Here is a 22,673-nt window from a genome sequence, read left to right on the forward strand (position 1 = left end):
TAGTCACTCCCATTCCTCCCTCCCACAGCCCCTGCCAACCACTGATCTACCTTCTGCCTCTATGGATTTGATTATTATGGACATTTCATATAAACGGAATCATACAACACATGGTATTTATGTCTTCCTTCTTCCACTTCACATAATGCTTTTCATGTTGTTGTATGTATCAGAACTTCACTCCTTTTTATGGCTGAATAATAATCCATTTGAGGGATATACTGCATTTTGTTTACTACTTCCACTGAGGGATGGTTGTTACCACTAGAGTCCTGCGTTACAGGGAGCTAACTATGATTGATCTCTTTTGTTGAATGGTTGATAAAAGAGTACATTCTTCTTCCAGCAAATATATCATGAGATTGAAAGTGTCTCAAAAACAAAACAAAGCAAAACAAACCCTCAGCCTGCACCTCTGGAGTGAGGAAAAGGCATTTCACATATGGCTGGGAACACAGAGTGACAGACAACATAGATGTTTGGAAGCAGAGGCGGGGTCTCTCAAACATTAGCTGGACCAGAGAAACCTCACTGGCAGGCAGGCCACGTGACCTACTGATGGAGAAGACACTGCAGACTGAGCCTGCCTCCTCCCTGTGAAATAGAACATGCAGACACTCGAATATAGAAGATGCTTTTGTAGATCTGAGTTTCAAGTCAGAATAAGGCAGCCCATGCTGCAGCCAAAGCCGCCACTATGAACAGGATCTGAGCAATTTTATGTTCTATCTGCTTCTACCCCTTACAACATACATCATTTTTAAAGAATCCTAGCATGCTCCACGAGGAATTATACATTATGAATATGGTAGAATTACACATGGAGAAATTGGGATTATACATTACAGGTTGCATTTTTCTCAAACTTGTCTCTAATGTTTAATTGATGCTTTGCTCTTAGGAAATAACTAGAAAAAATATAATGTAAGTTTTGAGAACCAATGTTGTAAGTACAGTGATTTCCAAACAAAGGCATGGACACAGAGGACAAATGGAAGTACTCTGTCTCACTTTTTTTTTTCCTGAGTCTGTAACAATTCTAGAATAATTCTGTCTCCTGCCCCCTCCCCCCTCCACTTTCCCCTCCCACAGGAAGATTTAAAGATCTGTACTGTTGAGCTTAGGATTTGCTTAGTGTGGAGTGTTTTTACAAAGTAGGATCTAATATCTGTACCTCTGCAGCTGATTAACAACCTCATATGCCAAAGATTTTGTGTAGTAACAGTTACATTTAATACATAAAACAACTTTTAGGAGCAGCATCTCCAAGTAGAAACAGAGCAAACTATGCAACTGATGTGGAAAATTAACTAATTAGCAGATTAAGCCAGGATGCTTTGGATGTCTGACAGGAATGGATTGCTTCTAACACTTTTAATCCCTTCTCATACAGCTCAATTAAGGAAACCATTAGGGCACCAGGTGCTGGGTCTTCCCTACACCCCAACACTGTTAGATACCTTTTGTGTAAACAGAAATACTTCCCTCCTGCTAAGCAAATGATGTATGTGTTTCTGCCAGTGCCCAAGTGTTGAGAGAAGAGCTGCTTGCAAATCCTCATTAAAACAATTAAAATTTGCCTTTGGCAGAACACATAGAAAAGCCTGTGATTTGGCAGTGGAAACAGTTAATGAAGCATTCAGAGCCAGATCAGTTATTGTTATTTAACATTTAAATGGCACATTACAATTGCAGAATGCTGTACCATGGAACTTATCACTTTTGGTGACCTGGGACTTCCTGTACACAAGGCCAATCCAAATGTCTACTAGTAAGTAAGGCTTTGTCACAGTACCGCCAAGGAAGAGTCTGCAAGAATTCTAAATCTGGTTCATTAATGATCAGGGAAGTGCAGAAGAAATGCTGTGATACTGGAAATGAGAAAACCTGCGTATTAGGGTTCTTGTTGCCTATAAAAGCTATGCCAACTTGCTTTAGCTTTGTGAGTCTCCATCTCAGTTTTAAGGAATATGTTAAAGGAAGGTGGCTTCCTCACCAATAGCACCTACATGTCCACCTCTACCAGTTCTATTACACTCATCACCTTTAGTAATGTCATCATCCTACAATCACTACCACTGCCTTCACCATCACCACCACCACCACCACCATCACCACCACCACCTCCATTACTACTGTCAACACCACCACCATTATCATCATCACCATCACCATTACCACCACCATCATCTCCATCACCACCACTACAATCATGACCCCTACCATCACCATCATCACTGCCACCACCATCACCACCACCATCATCTCCATCACTACCATCACCACCACCACTACCACCATCATCATCATCATGACCATCACCACCACCATTTTGACCACCATCATCTCCATCACTGCCATGACCATCTCTACCTTCCTCACCTTCACTAAGACTTCACCATCTTTATCACCACCACTATCATCATAACCACCATCACCACCATCATCATCATCATCCTCAACACTAATACTACCACCAAGAATTGGCAAACTGTAGCCCACAGGACACATCCAGCACACACGTTTGTATAGTTCACAGGCTAAGACTGCTTTTTACATTTTTAAGTGGTTGAAGAAAAGAAGTATATTCCAAGACACATGAAAACCATAAGAAATTAAAATGTCAGTGTCCACAAATAAAATTTCACTGAACCACACCCACATCCATTCGTTCATATATGCCTATGGCTATTCTGCACTAGAAAGGCAAAGTTGAGTAGTTGTGCAGAGGCCATATGGTTTGCAAAGCCTAAAATATTTATCTGGCATTTCACAGAAAAAGTCGACTAATTCCATAACCCCTCCCATACCACCATTACCACTACCACCACCAACAATCACTGCCATTACAATCAAAAGCAGTGACATCCCCTTCCCCAACACACACACACCACTCTATGGTTTGGAGATATAGAGGCTACACATGTGGTGTTGAAGAATTCAGTGAGAAGACTGTGAACGTGGATACATGCTCAAGCAAGAAGTCTTCCTTCCCACCAGTGAGTGAGAGAGACAGAAAGCCTTGAAGTTATTCTTGTCTCTAAAATTCTTGTGGGTAACCCATTATTTCTGGAGGGTGCTACGGTGACTTCACCTCTGAGAATTTCTAACCACAAGCCTGCAGTCACACTTGGATTTCACACTCTAAATGCGCCTTGAAAAATGCAGTTGAACACTTCATTTGGAGTGTTTGGGACAGAAAGTTTTGCACCCTACTTGGTAGAGGCAAATACAAATCCTTTCTGGAAGAATGTGTTAAAGACAGGCCTCAGAAAATGTCCATAGACACTGTTAAAAAAAATCTCAGTTTGAAATTAAATATTTAAGAAATAAGCCACAATTAACAAGAGAGAGAAAAAATATCACCAAATTATATCTCCATGACTGCAGCTATTGATACTATCAGATAAAGGTTCATAATATGTTTAGAAACAAAGGACTGAGAACCCTAGAAATAAAAAATACATTTGTCAAATTAAAACCTCAATGAACAGAGTGTTACTTGTAGCATTATAGCTGACTAGATGCTCTGAGGGCTCCCTTACTACAAAATAAAACCCTGGATTAGAACACACTTTGAGATACCACTGGTTGAGAAAGAAACAAGATTACCACCATCCCATAAAACATTACTACAAGGGGCAGAATTGCATTGATTTAAAATGCCAATGGTAACAAGGATAGTAAATTATATAGTCTTGGTAAAGACACAAGACAAAGATGTTGAGACTGAATCCCCATGCTCAGCTAAGATTCTTTAATGGAAGTTCTCAAATTCAAGCATGCCTTAGAATAACCTGGAGGGCTTGTTAACCATAAAGGTTGCTAGGCTTCACCAGCAGAGTTTCTTAATCACTGTGGAATGGTAACAAAATTTTTTGCTGCTAAGAAGTTCTGGGTAATTCTGATGCTGCTGATCCAAGGTCCAGACTTTTAGAATCCTAATTCTGAAGGTTCTGACATAGTGTTAAGTAGCCCCTGGCTATCACAGAAATAGAATCAAACCTCTGTGGTGAAAACTCCCCAAATTTAATCACATAATAAAATCAAGCAAAGAGCTGACAATTAAAGATCAGTATGCACAAAAGACTGCATGGCACTGTGAGTGAGAATCAGTAGAAAAAGCATAGCTTTGAGCAATCAAGGATTTAATGTATTGGAATAGTAAGAATGTAGAACAAATAATTTATAAAATATTTATAGAAATAGGTAGAGATACTTAAAGGTGAGCGAGTAACAAGAGACTATCAGTAATAAGAAAAAAATGAAAATGGATTGAATTTTAAAAACAGAAACATTTTCAGTTGAAATAAAAACATAAAAGAATAACTAAAATTTAAAGAGCAAAATAGAGATAGTTGGAGAAAAAATATAACCTAGAAGTTAGATTTATGAAAAATGTAGGCAGATCTCAGAGATATTGTGGGTTTGGTTCCAGACCACTACAGAAAAGCAGACATGCAAAAAAGTGAGTCAAGTCAATTGTTTGGTTTCCCAGTACATACAAAAGTTATACTGTGTTATAGCCTATTAATTAGGTGATAGCATTGTTCTAAGCAAAAAACAATGTATATACTCTAAAAATATGTTATTACTAAAAAAATGATAACCATCATCTGAGCTCTCAGCAAGTCTTCCTGATGGTGAAAAGTCTTGCCTCGATGTTGGTGGCTGCTGACTGCTCAGGGCGGTGGTCACTAAAGGCTGGGGTGGTTGTGGAAATTTCTTTCTTTTTTTTTTTTTTTTTGAGAATTTTTTTTTTTAATTTTTTATTGGTGTTCAATTTACTAACATACAGAATAACCCCCAGTGCCCGTCACCCATTCACTCCCACGCCCCGCCCTCCTCCCCTTCTACCACCCCTAGTTCGTTTCCCAGAGTTAGCAGTCTTTACGTTCTGTCTCCCTTTCTGATATTTCCCACACATTTCTTCTCCCTTCCCTTATATTCCCTTTCACTATTATTTATATTCCCCAAATGATAACCAAACTGTGGAAGGAGCCTCGGTGTCCAAGGAAATTTCTTAAAGTAAGACAACAGTGAAATGTGTCACATCGATTAACTTTCTTTCATGAGTGATTTCTCTGTAACAGGTGATGCCGTTTGATAGCATTTTACCCACAGAAGAGTTTCTTTCACAAATGGAGTCTCCTCTCAAATCTAACTGCTGCTTTATCAACTAAGTTTACATAATATTTTAAATCCTTTATTGTCATTTCAATAATCTTCACAGCCTCTTCATCAGGAGTAGATTCTACCCCAAGGCAGAACTTTCTTTGTTCATCCAAAAGAAGCAACTCTTTATCTCTTCAAGTTTTATGAGATGGCATCAATTCAGCTCCATCTTCAGTCTTCACTTGTGATTCTAGCTCTCTTGCTGTTTACACCATGTCTGTAGTGACCTCCTCAACTGAAGTCTCAGAACCCTCAAAGTCATCCATGAGGGCTAGAATCAACTTCTTCCAACTCCTAATAATGTTGATATTTCCATAAATCACAAATGTTCTTAGTGGCACCTAGAGCAGTCAAGGCTTTCTAGGTTTTCTATTTATTTTGTCCAGATACATCAGAAGGATCACTATCTATGGCAGCTAGAGCCTAATGAAGTATTTCTTAAATTAGAAAACTTAAAAGTTGAAATTACTCCTTGATCCAAGGATGTTGTCTTAGCAGGCATGAAAACATTAGTCTTGTTGTTCATTTTAATAAGTCTTGAGTGGTTAGGTGCATTGTCAATGAGCAATAATATTTTGAGATGAATTTTTGTTTCTGAACAGTAGGTCTCAATGGCATGCTTAAAATAAATCATGTTGTAAATAGATGCGATGTCATCAAGCTTTGTTGTTTTATTTAGACAGTCCAGGCAGAGTAGACATAGCATAATTCTTAAGGGCCCTAGGATTTTTGGAATGGCAAATGATCACTGGCTTCAACTTAAGTTACCAGCTACCAGCTGCATTAGCCCTAACAAAATGGTCAGCCTGTGCTTTGAAGCTTTGAAGCCTAGGCATTGACCTCTCTTCTCTAGCTATGAAAGTCCTAGATGGCATCATCTTCCAATAAAAGATTGTTTTAATCTGCATTGAAAATATATTATTAGTGTACCCATATTTTTAATTATCTTCATGAGATCTTCTGGATAACTTGCTGCAGCTTCTACAGCAACACTTGCTGCTTTACCTTGCAGTGTCATGTCATGGAGACAACTTCTTTCCTTAAACCTCATAAGCTCAACCTCTATGAGCTTCAAACTTTTCTTCTGCAGCTTCCTCATCTTTCTCAGCCTTCACAGAATTAAAGAGAATTAGGGCCTTGTTCTGTATTAGGCTTTGGCTCAAAGGAAGAAGTAATAAAGAAAAAGTTTGGAATAGTATGAGAATTAGCAAAATGTGACACAGAGACATGAAGTGAACAAATGATGTTGGAAAAATGGTGCCCATAGATTTGCTTTACACAGAGTTGCCACAAGCTATCAATTTGTAAAAAAAAAAAAAAAAAAAAAAAAAAAAAAAAAAAAAAAGCAATATCCATGAAGAGCAATAAAATGAGATATGTCTGTATCCATAATGCATCATTAAGCCAAAAAGAATTAGGTAATATAAATAGGTTGTTAAGAGTATGGAGTTTAGAATAAGAAAGTTCAAGCTACATCTATGAGGAGTCCCAGAAACAAAGAAGAATCTTGGGGAAAAGAGAAGTAATACTTGAAGGAATGTCACCTGTGAAATTTTCAGAACTGAGGAGAAACACAAAATTACTGATAAACTCCACACTGACATGCTGTCTTTAAACTGATGAACACAATATTGAAAGGTGATTCTAAATGCAGTCAAAAGTAAAGGGCAGATAATTTACACAGCAATGACAGACATCCAGCAATTATAGAAGCCAGGCCACAATGGACTAGGATCTTTACTATATTGAGAGAAATTACCTGTTAGCTCAAAACAGTATACAATAAAATTATCTTTCACAAAATGAAATAAGACATTTAAATATAGACTTAAAAAAATCCCAAGAGACTTAAGCCAAAGGAATTTTAAAGGATGCACTGCAGATAGAAGAAAAATAATGCTGGCCCACTGCTTAAGATGGAAAGACTGATGAGCAAATAAACCAATAATGTCTTTGTGAATTCAAACAAATAATGACTATATATGCCCCTTCCAATAGTGAGGTTTATTTAAAAAGTTAAACTAAAAATAATAAATAAATAAATAAATAAATAAATAAATAAATAAATAGTTAAACTATGTAAAAAAAATAGTATCTCCATCAGCACATGGGTGATTCTAAGGTCATTTAAATGTTTCAGAAGTATGTTAAAATATTCATGTTTTGACTTAGATCAAATACAAGAATAAATTTCAAGGATAAGTGCAAAATGAATTGAAATAGTTATGTACATTTCAAACCAGGAGAGAGAAAAAAATCACTAAGAGTGAAAACAAAAAGCACAACAAAAGTGAATAAAAACAAGGTAACAACAAGTAAAATATATTTGGATTCACACTAGGCAAATACTAATTAAAATCACCAGTTAAAATAAATTTTTAGTCTGGATTTAAAATGATATCCAGAAATATGTTATTTATAAGAGACATGCCGAAAGCATAAGTGCACTGAAGCACTGAAAGGAAAAGGATGGAAAATACATGTACAAGAACAACAAAAAAAATCCTAAGCAAAAGATAAGGAACCCAGCAGAGTTTAATGATTCTAAAACAAAGCAGATATTAAGTAGAAAATGTTACTACATAGTTGCTACATAGTAAGAGGTTCAATTCATTAGGTTGAATTCTCAACTTCCATGCACATCATCCATTAGGATCATAGTATATACATAACAAAACAAAATTGACAGAATTATGTGATATCTTCACCAGCAGAACAAGAGACTTCAAAACACTCTCTCAATTATATTAGGAAATAAAGAGACCAAAAATAATAAAGACATAGAATATTTTAAAAAAACAAGCAGTAATAATTTTCAGCAAATGAACTCCTATAAAACTCTGGATCTAACAATTAGAGACTAGAGATTCTTCTAGGCACCTGGTTTCTTTCTTTTTTTCTCTCTCTGTTTCTCTTTATCTTTCTTTCCATCCCTTCTTCTGTCCAACCATCCCTTCCTCCCTTCCTTCCAAAAACTGATCAAGTAGTAGGCCATGAAGTGCCAATAAATTTCAAATAATTACTATCTTATAGACCACTTTCTCTAATCACAACACAGTTAATATACAAGTCAATACATTTCATAAAAATCATATCCATTTGCAATTGAAAAACAAATGCTTTCTTAATACTGGACAAAAAAAGAACCAAAAAAAATGTAAAATTATTTGGAATCATACTGCAAAACTACGTATTAAAACAAAATACAGCGGTTTGGCGCCTGCCTTTGGCGCGATCCTGGAGACCCGGGAGGAATCCCACCTCGGGCTCCCGGTGCATGGAGCCTGCTTCTCCCTCTGCCTGTGTCTCTGCCTCTCTCTCTGTGTGACTATCATAAATAAATAAAAAAATTAAAAAAAAAAACAAAATACATATCAAAACCAATAGATGCAGCTGAAGCAGTACAAGAGAGAAATGTAGGCTTAAATGAATATATGAGGGAAATAAAGGCTAAAAAGGAGTGGATATCCAAATATATAAATTAGATAAAAGGGAAAGAATATATATGACAGATGGTAATAAAGATAAGAGCAGAAACTAGTGAAATACTAAGCAAATATACAACACAGAGAATCAACAAAGTCAGAAGTTTTTTCTATAACACCAAGCCTCCAATGAAACTAACCAGAGAGACAAAACCATATCCATAAAGGAGCCGTGATTCTTCGCAAGAGGGAGCACTGAGCACACATCATTTTTCTCCCTTCTCTTAAAGACCTCAATAAGATGTTCATAAAAGATTTTAATAGAAAGGAAAACAGTAATAAATACTTAACAAAATAAAGAATTTTAAAAAGCCACAGTAGATGTTGAGTTGCACCAACTGCTGAAGAAGGAAAGTCAGTGGAAACCCGAAGAGGCAGCTACAGCCCAGACTGCAAGGAGGTGGCTAGTGGCTGAGGGCATAGAGGCATATAGGCTGACATTGGACTTTCCATTACAACAACCCATGCTGGAAAGACAACCCAATAATTTCTTGTGAGCTGTCAGAAAAATCTGTTAAGTTATGCACTCAACCAATCATCCAACTGTGAACAAAATTAAAAAAGGAAACAAAACATCAACGACAAATATTTTCAGCACTCAGAAAATTCATTTCACACATTCTCCATAAATAAGTAACTTACAAATTTACTCCAGAGAAAAATACATAGTGGACACCAAGGAAGTGGAAAATCAGGGATAAAATACACAGTGAATAACTCCAGAAACGAATAAAAAGAAACCTCTGTATGGCAGGTGTCTATCAACAGTCTGTCCAATTTAGGACAAATCTGTAGACTTTCCAAAGGCCATCTTCTGAGTAGGAAAGACCAAATAGGTGCAAAACTGGAAGATACAGTTATGCTGGGAAGAAGGTGCAAGTTTCTTCCCTCAATGTTGAAAGAAAGTCATTTAGAAACTCCAGAAAACACACACACACACGCACACACACACACACACACACACACACACACATATACACTCACATTCGGAAAAATTGTTTAAGAGTTCCATAGATCCAAATACAAAGTAAAAGCAAAAGACATCCACTTGACCTAGACACGAAAAATATCTTTTTTCTTCTGGTACAGGAGGGTCATAATACCAGAAATCAGAATCAAAGAAATATAATTTCATCACTATGACTTGGGTTTACAATCCTAGTACTCATAGAATCATGATGATAACTGTTTAATAATTTAAGATTTGGAATCTACATAACTAAAAAACAGATTTTAAAAGTTACGAGTTCCAACAAAGTCACCATCATCATCATCATTTTGACCAGACACCTAAGTGCTAAACACCGTGCATCTTTATGAAGATTACCTTGTTTAATTTTCAAAATAACCCTGAAAAGTTATTTATTGCTGTTCTGTTCATTTCACTGATGTGCAAACTGAGGCACCAGGAAGCTACGTAACTTGCTCAGTGTCTTCCCCCTGTAAGCAGCAGAGTCAGATTTATTTCCAGGAAGACTGATTTTAGGGTTTGACTCATAGCCACTAAGCTAGACTCATTCATCCTAATGTAAAAGTGAGGACACAGCCAACCTTAATGGTAAGGCAAATAGAAACAAAGGAGGCAGAGTTAACAAGCCTGCCACCCCACCCTCATCCTGTCTGGTAGGAAGACAGGAGATGGAAGTTTAATGATGTTCACTTAAACATATAATAGAACCTATGGGAGAACTCACAATTATACAACACCGAAATGTCAGAGGAGATGGGCAGTGGTGTTAGTGAACCACATACTAATGTTTCCTATCCTGTCAAAGTAGGAAACCCATTGGACAGAATCCAAAGTCAACAGATCAAGAAGTAACTGGATGAACACGGCAGTCAAGATATGGCAGTAACTGTCAAAAGAAAAAGGTGAACAGGAGTTGCCTCTGGGAAGTAGGTTGGGGATATGGAAGAGTATGTTAGAGTCAAGGTGAGAGGTTTAGAATTTTCATTATTCTTTTTTGCATAATACTTCATATTTTATATGCCTTTCTTATCCTAGCCAAAATAGCCACACACAAAAATACAAAGCAAATAATTTTTTAAATCATTTCATCATGGAGAAATGAAGTGTATTGCTGGTATATAAATGTAAATGTAAAATGGCACAGATCCTGTGGAAAATAGTCTGGCAAGTCCTCAAAAATTAGGCATAAAATTTCCTTAAGATCCAGGAATTCTATTTCTGGGTATATACCCCAAATAACAGAAAGCAGGGTCTCAAAGAGATACTTATAGACCTTGTTCATAGCAACATTATTCATAAGAGTCACATGATGGAAGCTACCCAACTTCCTATCAACAGATAAATGAATAAACAAAATGAGAGATATCCATACAATGGAATATTATTTAGCTTTAAAAAGGAAGGACCCTAAGACACATGCTACAATATGGATGAACCTTGAAAACATTATGCTAAGTGAAATGAGCCAGACACAAAACAAATACTACATGATTCCACTTACATGAGGTATTCAGAATAATCAAATTTATAGAACAGAAAACAGAATGGTGGTCATCAGGAAATGGAGCAAGGGAGAAATGGGGAGTTATTATTTAATGAGGACACATTTCAGTTTGAAATGATGAAAAAGTTCAAGAGATGGTCAGTGGTGATGGTTGTACAATGATGTGAATGCACATGTGTCACTGAACCGTACACTTTAAAATGGCTAAAATGGTCAATTTTATGTTACATATATTTTACCACAATAAAAAAATCACTTTCTTCAAAAGCCAATAAAATATGGTACCTTTGAACTTATTTGAATTTAATATAAATAAATTGGCTCTTTTGCCATTTTCTGGAAAATACAAGAAGCATTGAACATGTTAATTCTTTTTTTTTGAACATGTTAATTCTTATCACAATCTTCCAACTTAGCACTACTATCCTTATTTTAAATTATATATAATATAGAAAATATTGTTAGTTATAATTATACTAAATACATATAATTAAACCCTGTAATAACTTATTATTGCTTCATACAGCCAATATTAATTTAGACTTACCCATACGCATAAAGGCATGCTCAAGGAAAACCTTGTCGTATTTCATAAAGTCTCAGTAGCTGTAGATGGTAAGATGCATCTCTATTTCAGAATTTCAGAAATATTAAAATGTGAAAGGAATGTACATGTTAAAATTGGAGAAATATGATACTAAAGAGAAAATAAGCTAAAAGAGAGAAACTCAGACTGTAACATTTACTTAGAAAGTGAGTTAGTTACTAAATAGGGGTCATCTGTAGCAATTATATTCCGTGTTTTGTGTGGTGGCAGGTGTATGTGTGTTTGTGTGTGCAGGAAAAAGAGAGGAAGAGGGACAGGGGAGAGGGAGAGAGGAATCCACTATGTACCAAGGGTTCCTCATAGATCAGAGTTTCATGAGGAATATAAACTATCAAAGGATCAAAGAAACCACTTGGCCATCTCTCTGTGTCAATAGTTAAGACACAGCACAGAACTGGGATAGGGAATGGTTGTTGCTAGGATCTATTCCATGGGAAAGGGTAAAAAAGGAAATCGCAAGAATAATACGCTTCTTACCTTCCCAAGTTCACATAAGTGAATCTCAACGTGAAGACATGACCATCCCATCATTCACATCAAAAATCATCTACTAAGATACGTAGGATGCAGCTTGAGATTCCAAGAACCCACAAAAAGCGAAATGGTAGAATGATTTGCTATTTCCCATGTGCCAGTTTTACTAAACCTCAGATATGCTAAAATAAACTAAAAGCAGAAAAACTAAAAATGATATCACCTTGCAGTGTTCTAATAACTAAGTGCTTCTTTAATATAGAAACACAATTCCTTTATTACAAAGATTCAGAAATAAATGCACAATCTCATAGGTGGCATCCACGGTCTATCTTCCAATTAATTAGCATAATAAACTCTCAGGCTGCTTCCTGAAATTTCATGCCAAACAGAGGGCGAGCTCAGCCTGAGAAACACATACGAAAAATCAGTAGCTGAAATTAATTCATCAGAGTTCTGACACAAAAAATGAGTCACATTTCAACCAAGTGCTCCTATGCTAATATTTCAAGTTTATGCCCATGGCCATTTACTCTTCAGTTATTCTCTGCCTGTCAGTGATGGCTTTCACAAACCTAGTGAAGGTCAAGGAACACAAATTGGAATGAGGCACATGCTCCAGAGAACCTGCTGGGCCAGGCTTGGTTCATACTGGGGTGTTTGGACCCGGGAAGGGTAAATAAAGGCTTTAGGAGAAAGGGGTGGAGATGGCCCTCACCACAGGTCCCCTGGCTGCTTCGATGATTTCATTGCATTATCAACAGATAGGAGCTGGTCTTTTCATAGGTGAATTCCTTAATGTTCTCTGGACTAGGCCTTAAAGAGGGAAAACATAGTGTTAAGAGATATATTCAAGCAGTGAATATGTTGAGTCATATATATGACAGCTTTATGGCCCTTATGAATCAGAGCTCGGCAGGAAATCAGAGACTGGGACATGGGCAGGGACAAGCAGCTAGTTGTTCCTGCTGAAGGAGCTTTAGAAGAACTGAGGAATTTGGAATGAGGGATTTCTCTTTGACAGAAATTGTTCACCCCCAAGAGGTAAGAATACTGAAGATCAGCCCTGTTGATTGCCGATGCTCTATTTCCAAGAGAACATGGAGAACCCCCCCAAACCATGTTTCTGTGCAAGAAGCCTACTGCAGTTACAAAAGTCTTTACTTCTGAGCAAGTGCTCATCTTACCAGTGGTGGTCTCAGCTCTGCTTGGTTCCTTTGCCTCCTGCACACAGGTTACTGAGATATCCAATTATTGAACTCCATGTGCTTCTCCGCAATATCACACCCATGGCTGCTCCCTCCCCAATTGCTCCCGAGAATTATTTAGCACAGCCTCAATCCTTTAAGAACTTTCTCCTTCCTACAGAGGATGCTCCCAAGATTCTATGTTGTCCATCTGACTTGCTGCAGTAGCTCAATATAAGCAATTTCATTTGACTATAGGTGCTCCTGTTCGTCTTCAGCTGGTAAGCCTTGACAGAAGTGAACCTCAAAGTTAGAAAAAGGAGGCACCATATAATGCTGGATTATAAATGCTAACACAGGGATGAGAATAATATTGCAAGCGCCAACTTAGAGACTGAACACAGAACACACTCCCCCGCCGAAGGTTCTAGCCTATTTCAGTCCTGCTGAAACAGACCTGTTGTTGCCAGATCTTTGGATTTCTCAGGAGAAATCTGCTTTAATCATGGCGGCTTACTATACAATGTGAAACCCTCCTGCGACACAGTATCTAAGCATGTTATGTAACACAGCAAAGATTCCTTTAAAGGCATAGATGAGCTCACAAGAAAGGTAGGGAAATATTCAGGGGCAAAAATTAAAGAGAAGTGAAATCGAGAGCCTGAAATGCAAACTGATGCTTCTGCATCCTTGGGGGGAGAGAGGTCAGTCTTGGTTAAAAAACAAAACAGCAACAAACCCAAGAAAACAAAACAAAACAAAATACATTGGGTTTTAGTGATCATGTAGACAGAGGTGACAGTCTTTAGATTTCCTCAGAGAGAGAGTAGGACCTGAGACCCCACATAAAAATGGGAACTCCAAAGGACAACCATATCCAGTAAAAGTGCTCACTTTGTCCCATCAGTGCAATGAGGAAGAAAATAGAGCTTGGTCCACTTGGCCTGAGACTGGAAAAGTTCTCTGCTAGAACTCAATATCACGTGGCATTGGGGTTTGGAATTTTACTGTGCATGATAAGGAAACCATAAGCTGAGAAACTACCATGAAATAGTGGTCTCAAGTCAGTGATCCCCAGGGGGCACCTGTGCCACAATACCTGCACCTCAGGGAATCCTCAAGCAGAATTTTCTGCTTGAGTTCCGGTGAAGATGGTCACAATTTGGAAATCTAAAGTTTACTAAGAAATAGTCCATGATGAGCCTGAGTCAGCAGATAGAGCAGTCGCCCAAGAACTTCAAATAATAAACACTAAGATGGAGGTAACAATAAATCTCTTTGAATATATTCAAGAAATACAGGAAGGAACTAAATCCACATAGGAAAAAACCCTACATGATCAAGAGGCAAGGGTAATTTGGAATGTCCTGAAATAAAAATATATATTTAATTTAAAAGATGATGGGCAAGCAAATGAGCAAATAGGTACTATCTGGTGAGGGAATTAATGAACTGGAATGTGGAATTAATGATAACTGGAATTTAGCATAAGATGGAAAACATGAAAGACAGATTAAAAGGTAGGAAGAGGGATCCCTGGGTGGCGCAGCGGTTTAGAACCTGCCTTTGGCCTAGGGCGCGATCCTGGAGACCCGGGATCGAATCCCATGTCGGGCTCCCGGTGCATGGAGCCTCCTTCTCCCTTTGCCTATGTCTCTGCCTCTCTCTCTCTCTCTCTCACTGTGTGCCTTTCATAAATAAATAAAATAAAATAAATTAAAAGGTAGGAAGATAAAAATGGCAATGTCCCTCAGTCAACTGGTAGAAACTCTAGAATAGACTGGAGATTCCAGAATGAGAGAACACTAAGATTGGGGAAGAGGCAATGTCTAAAGAGATTTGAGAATTTATCAGAACCAATGAAAGATGTGAATTTGCAGGTCCAGAAACACAAAATACAAATTAAGTAAAAGGTATTCCACACCTATAGATCTCATAGTAAAATTATATAAAAATATGATCTTATCTGGGGAAAAAATATATAGTTTTCCTACAGGAAAAAAGCAAACCAAGAGTAGATTTCTCAACAACAGCCCTATGAATTACACAAAAATCAAAAATAGTTTCAAAGTTCTGGAGAGAAAAAACATTTTCAACCTAGAATTCTCTACCTAGTTAAACTATTAATTCACCAATAAGAATAGTCTTTGGCCAAAGACTGAGAGAATAAACCACTGAGAGATCTCCACTAAAAGGACGACTAAAATGTGTCCTCTGGACCAGAGGAGATCCAACACAGAAGGCAGAAATTAGATGCAAATATAAGGCAATTGAGGAATAGGAGTAATCTTTAATAAGCACTTATAGAAAATAATAGCAACAAGAGCGACAATAATAATGATGAATTTTAGCACTGACAAAAGTGATGAGGAACTAAAATGGTAAACAGTAATGTAACATGGAGGGATGCCTGGGTGGCTCAGTGGTTGAGTGTCTGCCTTTGGCTCAGGTCATGATCCCGGGGTCCTGGGATCAAGTCCCACATTGGGCTCCCTGCATGGAGCCTGCTTCTCCCTTTGCCTGTGTCTCTGCCTCTCTCTGTGTGTCTCTCATGAATGAATGAATGAATGAATAAATAAATAAATAAATAAATAAATAAATAAATAAATAAATAAATCTAACATGGAAAGTGGATTCTAGGATCCTTATACTCTCAAGGAGAAGGATGTTGATGGCATTAACTCTGGAATTTGTACATTAAGGAATGCATATTAAAATTTTAAGAGTAGTATCTAATGATATAAAAAGTATACATTTTAAATAAGTTGAGGAAGAAGAGGGGAGCCTGGGTGGCTCAGTTGGTTAAGCTGACTCTTGGTTTCAGCTCAGGTCATGATCTCCGGTCCTGAGATCAAGCCTTGAGTCAGGCTCTGTGCTCAACCAAGGTATCTGCTTGCGGATTTGATCTCTCTCTCCCTCTGCCCCTCCCCCTGCTCTCTCTCACTCTCCCTCTATCTCACTTTCTCTCTCTCTCTCTAAAATAAATAAATGAATACATCTTTAATAAGTTGAGGGAGAAGAAAAGAATAGAGTTCAAGAGAAACTAGGATCTATATTTTAAAATGACAATTGAAGTGTGTGTGTGTGTGTGTGTGTACACGTGCACATGTGTGCGCACACATCCCTTGAATCTGTCTAGGAAATAAATAAAATATACCTATAGAACATCAGGTTGTAAACTCTAAATGACAGATGTCTGTACCAGGGTTTCTGCAAAAATTATGGGGACCCAAGGACATCATACAGGAAACACACTCCAAAGAGATTTACACATCAAGCCAATGAAACCCTTCATATATTTTATTTATGGTCTTTTTACACTCTGTTAGTTTCTTAAATCACTATGAATTCATTCTGTTGCAGGACTTGGCATCTGGACAATTGAGTTTTTATTTCTTATTGACCTGATAGCAATAATCTTAATTTAATCTTTGGGCTCCTTACTTCTTTATCTATTTACTTCTTCCCTCCTTCAATTCTCACAATTATTCCACTGTGTGCCTGTGGGGCAGGTGGGCTGGGAGCCGGAGCAACTATACCTTTTTTACTATTTTGAAGAACTATATGTATTTAGTTCCTAATTCTTAGTCTTGTTTTAACATTTACTTCCTCATTTGGTTTTTGTTTTTACTTTATTTTTTTAAGATTATATTTATTTATTTATTTAGTTATTGATTGATAAATTTATTTTTTATTGGTGTTCAATTTGCCAACATACAGAATAACACCCAGTGCTCATCCCGTCTACAATCTTTAACTTCTGGGTTTTCCCTTTTGTTGGTTCAATGGATTTTTTTTAACATTTATTTTAAATCTCTTTTATTTCATAAACCTTTTCCTTCATTAGAGCTTTTAAATTATCTGACATTTAAATATTATCCCCCTTAATTTTAACTTTCTACTCACCCATTGTTACTATTGTGTTAATGTCTTCACTTTCTCCCACCTTTCTTTATCCCCTCCTCCTCTCCCGCAGTTTTTTCCTTTTTTGCTGTTTTTTTTAAGCACACATTAAGTGCCCTGAGGAGATCCAGATCCTTCCCTCTACTTGTGCCCAAGTGGCTCCTTGGTGCTGAGGTCCTTATGAGGGAGCACAGCTGCCTGCTGACCTACCTCCTGCTTAGCGGTTCTTGGATCTGTGGGAACAGTGCACCTTCTAACCATCGACCTGGACTTTCTTGGCAACGAGCTCCTTGTGTGGGATCCACATCCTGGGCAAACTGCCCACAGCATATCTTGGACAAGGAGGAGCGAGACGGCCGAAAGAGGCCAGCGCACACTGCTTCTCTCCTGTTAGGATGGTGGAGAAGGCTTGGCCAGGCTGCAGGTAACCTGCTCACACCTGCTAATGTTTCTCTCTCTCTTTTCTCCATTGGAGAAGTCCTCAGAAGCCATAGGAGGAATCCACAGCCTCACTCACACCTCTCTTGTGTGTTGAATAGGCACTTCCTTGTGGGCCTGGAGGTGCATCCCTCTGGGCCCCCATGCCCCCATGCTCACACCAGTCCAACCATGGCAAGGTTTGGGTTCCTGCTGGTGCCCAGAGATGGGCTAGGAATAGGCCTTCATGCAAAGGAAAAGCTTAAGCAGTGAGCTCCAACAGCATCTCCCAGAAAAGCCTGGGCTTTCACCATCCAGGAGTAAAGTGATACTATTATTCATTCGCTCCTCCCTCGAGAACCACTCGGGAATATAAATGATGAATTGAAAAAAGTTGAGGCATTTCTGGTGTTGTAGATGCTGATGGTCCCTGCCTGTACACTCTCAGCACACCCCCCACAGCATTGCCCTGATGTACCCTACTGCAGGCAATGTAAGGTACTGGTCTTGGTCCACATGCTTGGTGAACTCGGGAGGAAGTCCGTACCCCTAGGAGCAGCCTCAGCCACTGTGGACGAAGAGGTGGAGAATAAATATACCATGCCTGGACTGTAGGTGTCAGAACTCTGAAGAGGTCCTATTCCATCTCCTAGAACTCACCCAGCAAGACTGACCCCAGCTACCACTCACCTGTGCCGGTGGTGACTCTGGACATAGAGCTATCAATTGCTCTCCCTTTCTTGCTGACTTTTCCACTCTCTGCTGAGTCATTTCCCAAGAAAGCCACATACACACAAACTCTTGTCCTAGGGTCTATTAGCCCAATTTCTCCTCTGGACTGGATGAGGGGCCACGCTGCAGGCTGCCTCACCCCCTACCCAGCTGTTCTCCTTGCTTGGTAGACTTGCATCTGCCCCTCCCATGAGACCTGGGTGACAATGTACAATCTCTGTCAGTTCTGGGAACTGTGTGGTCTGCTGTGGGCCATGCTTATTTGGCTCAGTAAGTTGAGGAAGAGCCACTGCCCTGAAAATCACAGCATAGCCGACTTTAAACAAGCCAGAATGAAAAAGCAGGCATTTTGGTTTAGGTGAGGAAAGTTTCTGGATTGCTGGCCACAGATCCTCTGCAGCAATAAGGCCAGACTGAGACTGCAGCTTCCAGATGAAGGCCTTTCCTGGTGCGTATTCATATTATGTGACTTCCAGAGACTTGGATTTTGGAAAGTTTATAGTTTGAGACCTCGTTTCTCTAGCTTTCAAGGAGAAAAAGGGTGACTATATACCAGGACATTGGCCACTCTAGTGGCATCAGGAGGACAGCTGTCACATTCTCCAGGTCTTCAAAGAGATTTCTTTCTTTCAAAGCTGGCTTGGTTTGCTGATGACTTGGATGTACCACTTCACTTGCATTTTTTCTTTCTGGGTATGAGAGTGTGCTGTTTGGACACATGGCATGTTTTGGGTAAAGGTTTCACTTTACCTTATTCCATGTATCCTTGGTCTCAAAACCTGATAAAGATAGGGATGTCTAGAAGACAGACCTCTCACTAGGTGTGCTTCCAGCCACAGCTGCATCAACCTAGATGGAAAACTCCTCCTGGAGGTTACTGATGAATGGAACTAGGTGGTGGCAAATTGAAACAATGGGATAAATTGAGGGTATGGAGGGACTAAATTATACCCCAGGCTTCATGGTCAGCATTAAGATTATATCATAGGTCTCTTTTATTTCTGCAATGCTGGGGCACTTATTCTGGACTGGTTAAAAAAAATAATCTCCCTGTAGCAATGTTGTTCTGAAGCTGGCTTCTGGCTGGGCCATGACATTCAGCAGGATATAGAGAGGGAAGCCATTGAGAAATGGTGAAACTTTTAATTATGTGTTACTATCCACACACTTAAAAACTTGCTTCAAGTGCTACAGGGTAAGGTCTAGCCTCTTAGGTCCTGTGTTGGGATTTCGATCACCTCAATAAGCCCTGGCCTCACTATGCTGTGGTGTCTATTTCTGGTGTCCTCAGGAGGATGCTTTATTCTGCCATCAGCAGACACACCTTAACCTGGTGGATAGAATACTGTATGAAACCACAAATGTGCATGGAGGCCACTTGGGATTCTACTAAATTTAAGTTTTATTAAAAATGTTGCAGTGCCACTGAAAAATCAATCCCATGGTATAAGAAACTAATTTGGATACCTCAAATCTACCCAATTTAGCTTCAAGGTTAAGTGAAGAGGGCAGATCTGGGGCAGGAGTGTATAGGAACCAATATGGTTCCCTCCCCACCATTCCACTGAGAGAACCCATGGCCTAAATGTCAGTGAGTCAAGAAGATACATTCACACCTCACAATGCTTGACTTTCAGAAACACATGACCCCTTGGCAACTTCCTTCTCCAGATAATTTTGCCCATGGCTTCTCTAGCTGCCCTGTCTCCTGTGTTTCCTGCTCCCTCTTCAGGTCTTCCAACTTAGTCTCTACCAGGTAATTCTTCTCTGTCCAGCATTCAAATGTTGGATTTAAATCTTGTCTCACTCATCAGTATCCTTGTCATCCACGGTGCCAAATACCACCTGTGTGCCAATAACTACCAGATCCCTAGAATCCCCACTGGAACCTTTCAAAAGCATCAGACTGAGAGCACCAAACCCTTGGCTGGTCCTTCACCTCACCCTGTGTCTGTGAATCACTACCTGTCCGAGTCCCAAACCTTGAAGCTCTTTGTTATCACTACCTCCTCAAAATCATGCCATGGACAAGTCTTGCTGATTCTTCCACTCATCTCCCTTGTCATCCTGTATCAAACTATTACCATCTTTCACCCAGACCATCTCAACATCTCCTAGATCTTCCCTGACAGCCATTGCTATGCAACAGCATAGGGGTCTTTCAGCTATGTGATCAATTTTGTGACACCCCTATATACATTCCTTCAGTGACACTGCTCCTATGGTGTGCCCCAAAGACCTTAGTGTACCTTAGGAGACCCAGCATAAACCAACCCCTGCCTTTCTACCTCCATCCCCACCTTGGCTCCACTTCCATCCCCAACTTTCTGTTGGCCCCCACTGCCTTTCTTTTACTACTTTGAAGTGAAAGTTAGTCTTTATGAACTATAGATTTCAAGTTTAGAGCTTGATACCCTTAAGAAAACTGAAAGCTAAGAATTTCCATGCAATAAACCCTAGGACCCAGCTCACCAGGAGCCTTACAGCCGTAGACAGAGACCCACAGCCAAGGTTAGGGCTGGCCAGCACACAGGTTGGCTGATTGTTGCCCAGCCCAGCTTGCGGGGGTCTCTTCCATTTGTCTCAATCTCCACTATCCCCCATTTTCTTTCAATTGGCTTCTTTAAACATTTTTTTGTTATTAATGGGCTATTACATATGTCATCTATTTGATCCTTGGATGAGATACACCACAATGTACAGTGCACTGAAACAAGCCATCAGAGACCCACACACCATGAATGTCTGCAGAGCATAGAACTGCCCTCATTCAATCCCACGGATCCACTTTGTAAGGAAAAATCCTGATGACATGAAATTTCTTCAATCCAATTATTCAACAAATACACACTGACCACTTGCCCTGTAACAGATGCTGTATCCATGTCGGGGGTACGTCAGGGAGCCAGCCAGGGCCCTTTGTCCTTGCCAAGCTTATGGTATACCTAAGAATGGGATACAGACCATGAATTTAATTATCTATGTAGATAAGGGTCATGAAAAAGCTAGAGCAGGGTAAGTGAGACTGGAGAATTGGGGGAGGTATTCCCAGTGGGGTATTTTGGGGGATGCTGCTTATTGCAGTGCAGTGTTGCTTCAATGAGAACTTCACATCTCATCTCGGGAACAGAAATAGATGAGCTTCTCATGAGTCCTTGATCTATTTTTACCACTTGGACACTGTGAGTCATGTTGCTGATTGTGTCTCCCTCTTTGCATTGCTGCTGGTGAGCTTACAGCCAGTTCTGGACATCAAAATATATATTTAGAGTACTGACCTCTCCCCTGGTTTTATTTAATTTTACCCCTAATCTTTCCCTTCACCTTGTTAGCATCACCTATGTATTTAGTTGGCTGGTTACCCCATCTTGTTATATTGCCACATGTCTTTGTCATGCCCTGGGTGATAAATACCATTTGTTAGCAACCCACTCCTGATGTAGATTTCCATATATCAGCAGCCCTTTTTCTAGCAGGAGAAGCCAGCCTTCTCCCACCATTCTCAGAAAGGAGCCAGTGAGAGGAAGGGAAGAGGCCCTGGCTTGCTCACCAGCCTCACTTGACCACAGCTTCTGAGACCTGACCATGAATCTGGGGCAAAGGACCATTCACATATCTGGGATGAAGGACCTTTGAAATTTGGAAAACAAGTGTAATATGCTTAATGCTATGACTTCCAAATGAGCATTGAGCATAATTTTGTATAAGTCCATATCCAATGAAGTTCTTAACTAGTCAGAATTTAAAGTAGAATAAATATAATTACAGATAAAACTTTTTTAATTAAAGATTTTATTTATTTATTCATGAGAGACACAGAGAGAAAGAGAGGCAGAGACACAGGCAGAGCGAGAAGCAGGCTCCATGCAGGGAGCCTGACATGGGACTCGATCCTAGGTCTCCAGAATCACACCCTGGGCTGACGGCAGTGCTAAACCGCTGAGCCACCTGGGCTGCCCACAGATAAAACTCTCTTGAAGATGCTTTCTAGATACATCAGAAGCATAGGTCTGATGACACTTTATAACATGGTTGCTAGTATGCTACCTTACTTCAATGATCTTTTATATTACCTTTATGGCCAGAAGACAGACCTACAGGCCTTCACACCTTTCTGATCAGAAGCCAGATGGCAATGCACTGTGGTGGATATGCATTTGATCTGGGAAAGCAAATTAGTATGTTCTCTCTCTCTTTTTTTAAAGATTTTATTTATTTA

General features: G+C 39.2%; 2 protein-coding genes across 10 annotated transcripts in view; one reads left to right on the top strand and one right to left on the bottom strand.

Moving 5' to 3' along the window:
- The window catches only part of LOC144294232 (uncharacterized), a 398,687-nt gene that overhangs the window by 334,592 nt on the left and 41,422 nt on the right, over nucleotides 1-22,673 (top strand). The window lies entirely within an intron of this gene.
- Nucleotides 1-22,673, bottom strand: part of SYNDIG1 (synapse differentiation inducing 1) — a 188,806-nt gene that overhangs the window by 120,333 nt on the left and 45,800 nt on the right. The window contains exon 1 of one of the 8 annotated variants that reach the window (XM_077866052.1): nucleotides 13,403-13,422. The exons of the other annotated variants lie outside the window; for them this stretch is intronic. The gene's annotated coding sequence lies outside the window, so the exon portion shown is untranslated. Of the gene's footprint in view, nucleotides 1-13,402; nucleotides 13,423-22,673 lie in introns of those variants that run through there. 8 annotated transcript variants of the gene reach the window in all.

This window comes from Canis aureus, chromosome 22, assembly GCF_053574225.1.
Source record: "Canis aureus isolate CA01 chromosome 22, VMU_Caureus_v.1.0, whole genome shotgun sequence".
NCBI lineage: Eukaryota > Metazoa > Chordata > Mammalia > Carnivora > Canidae > Canis > Canis aureus.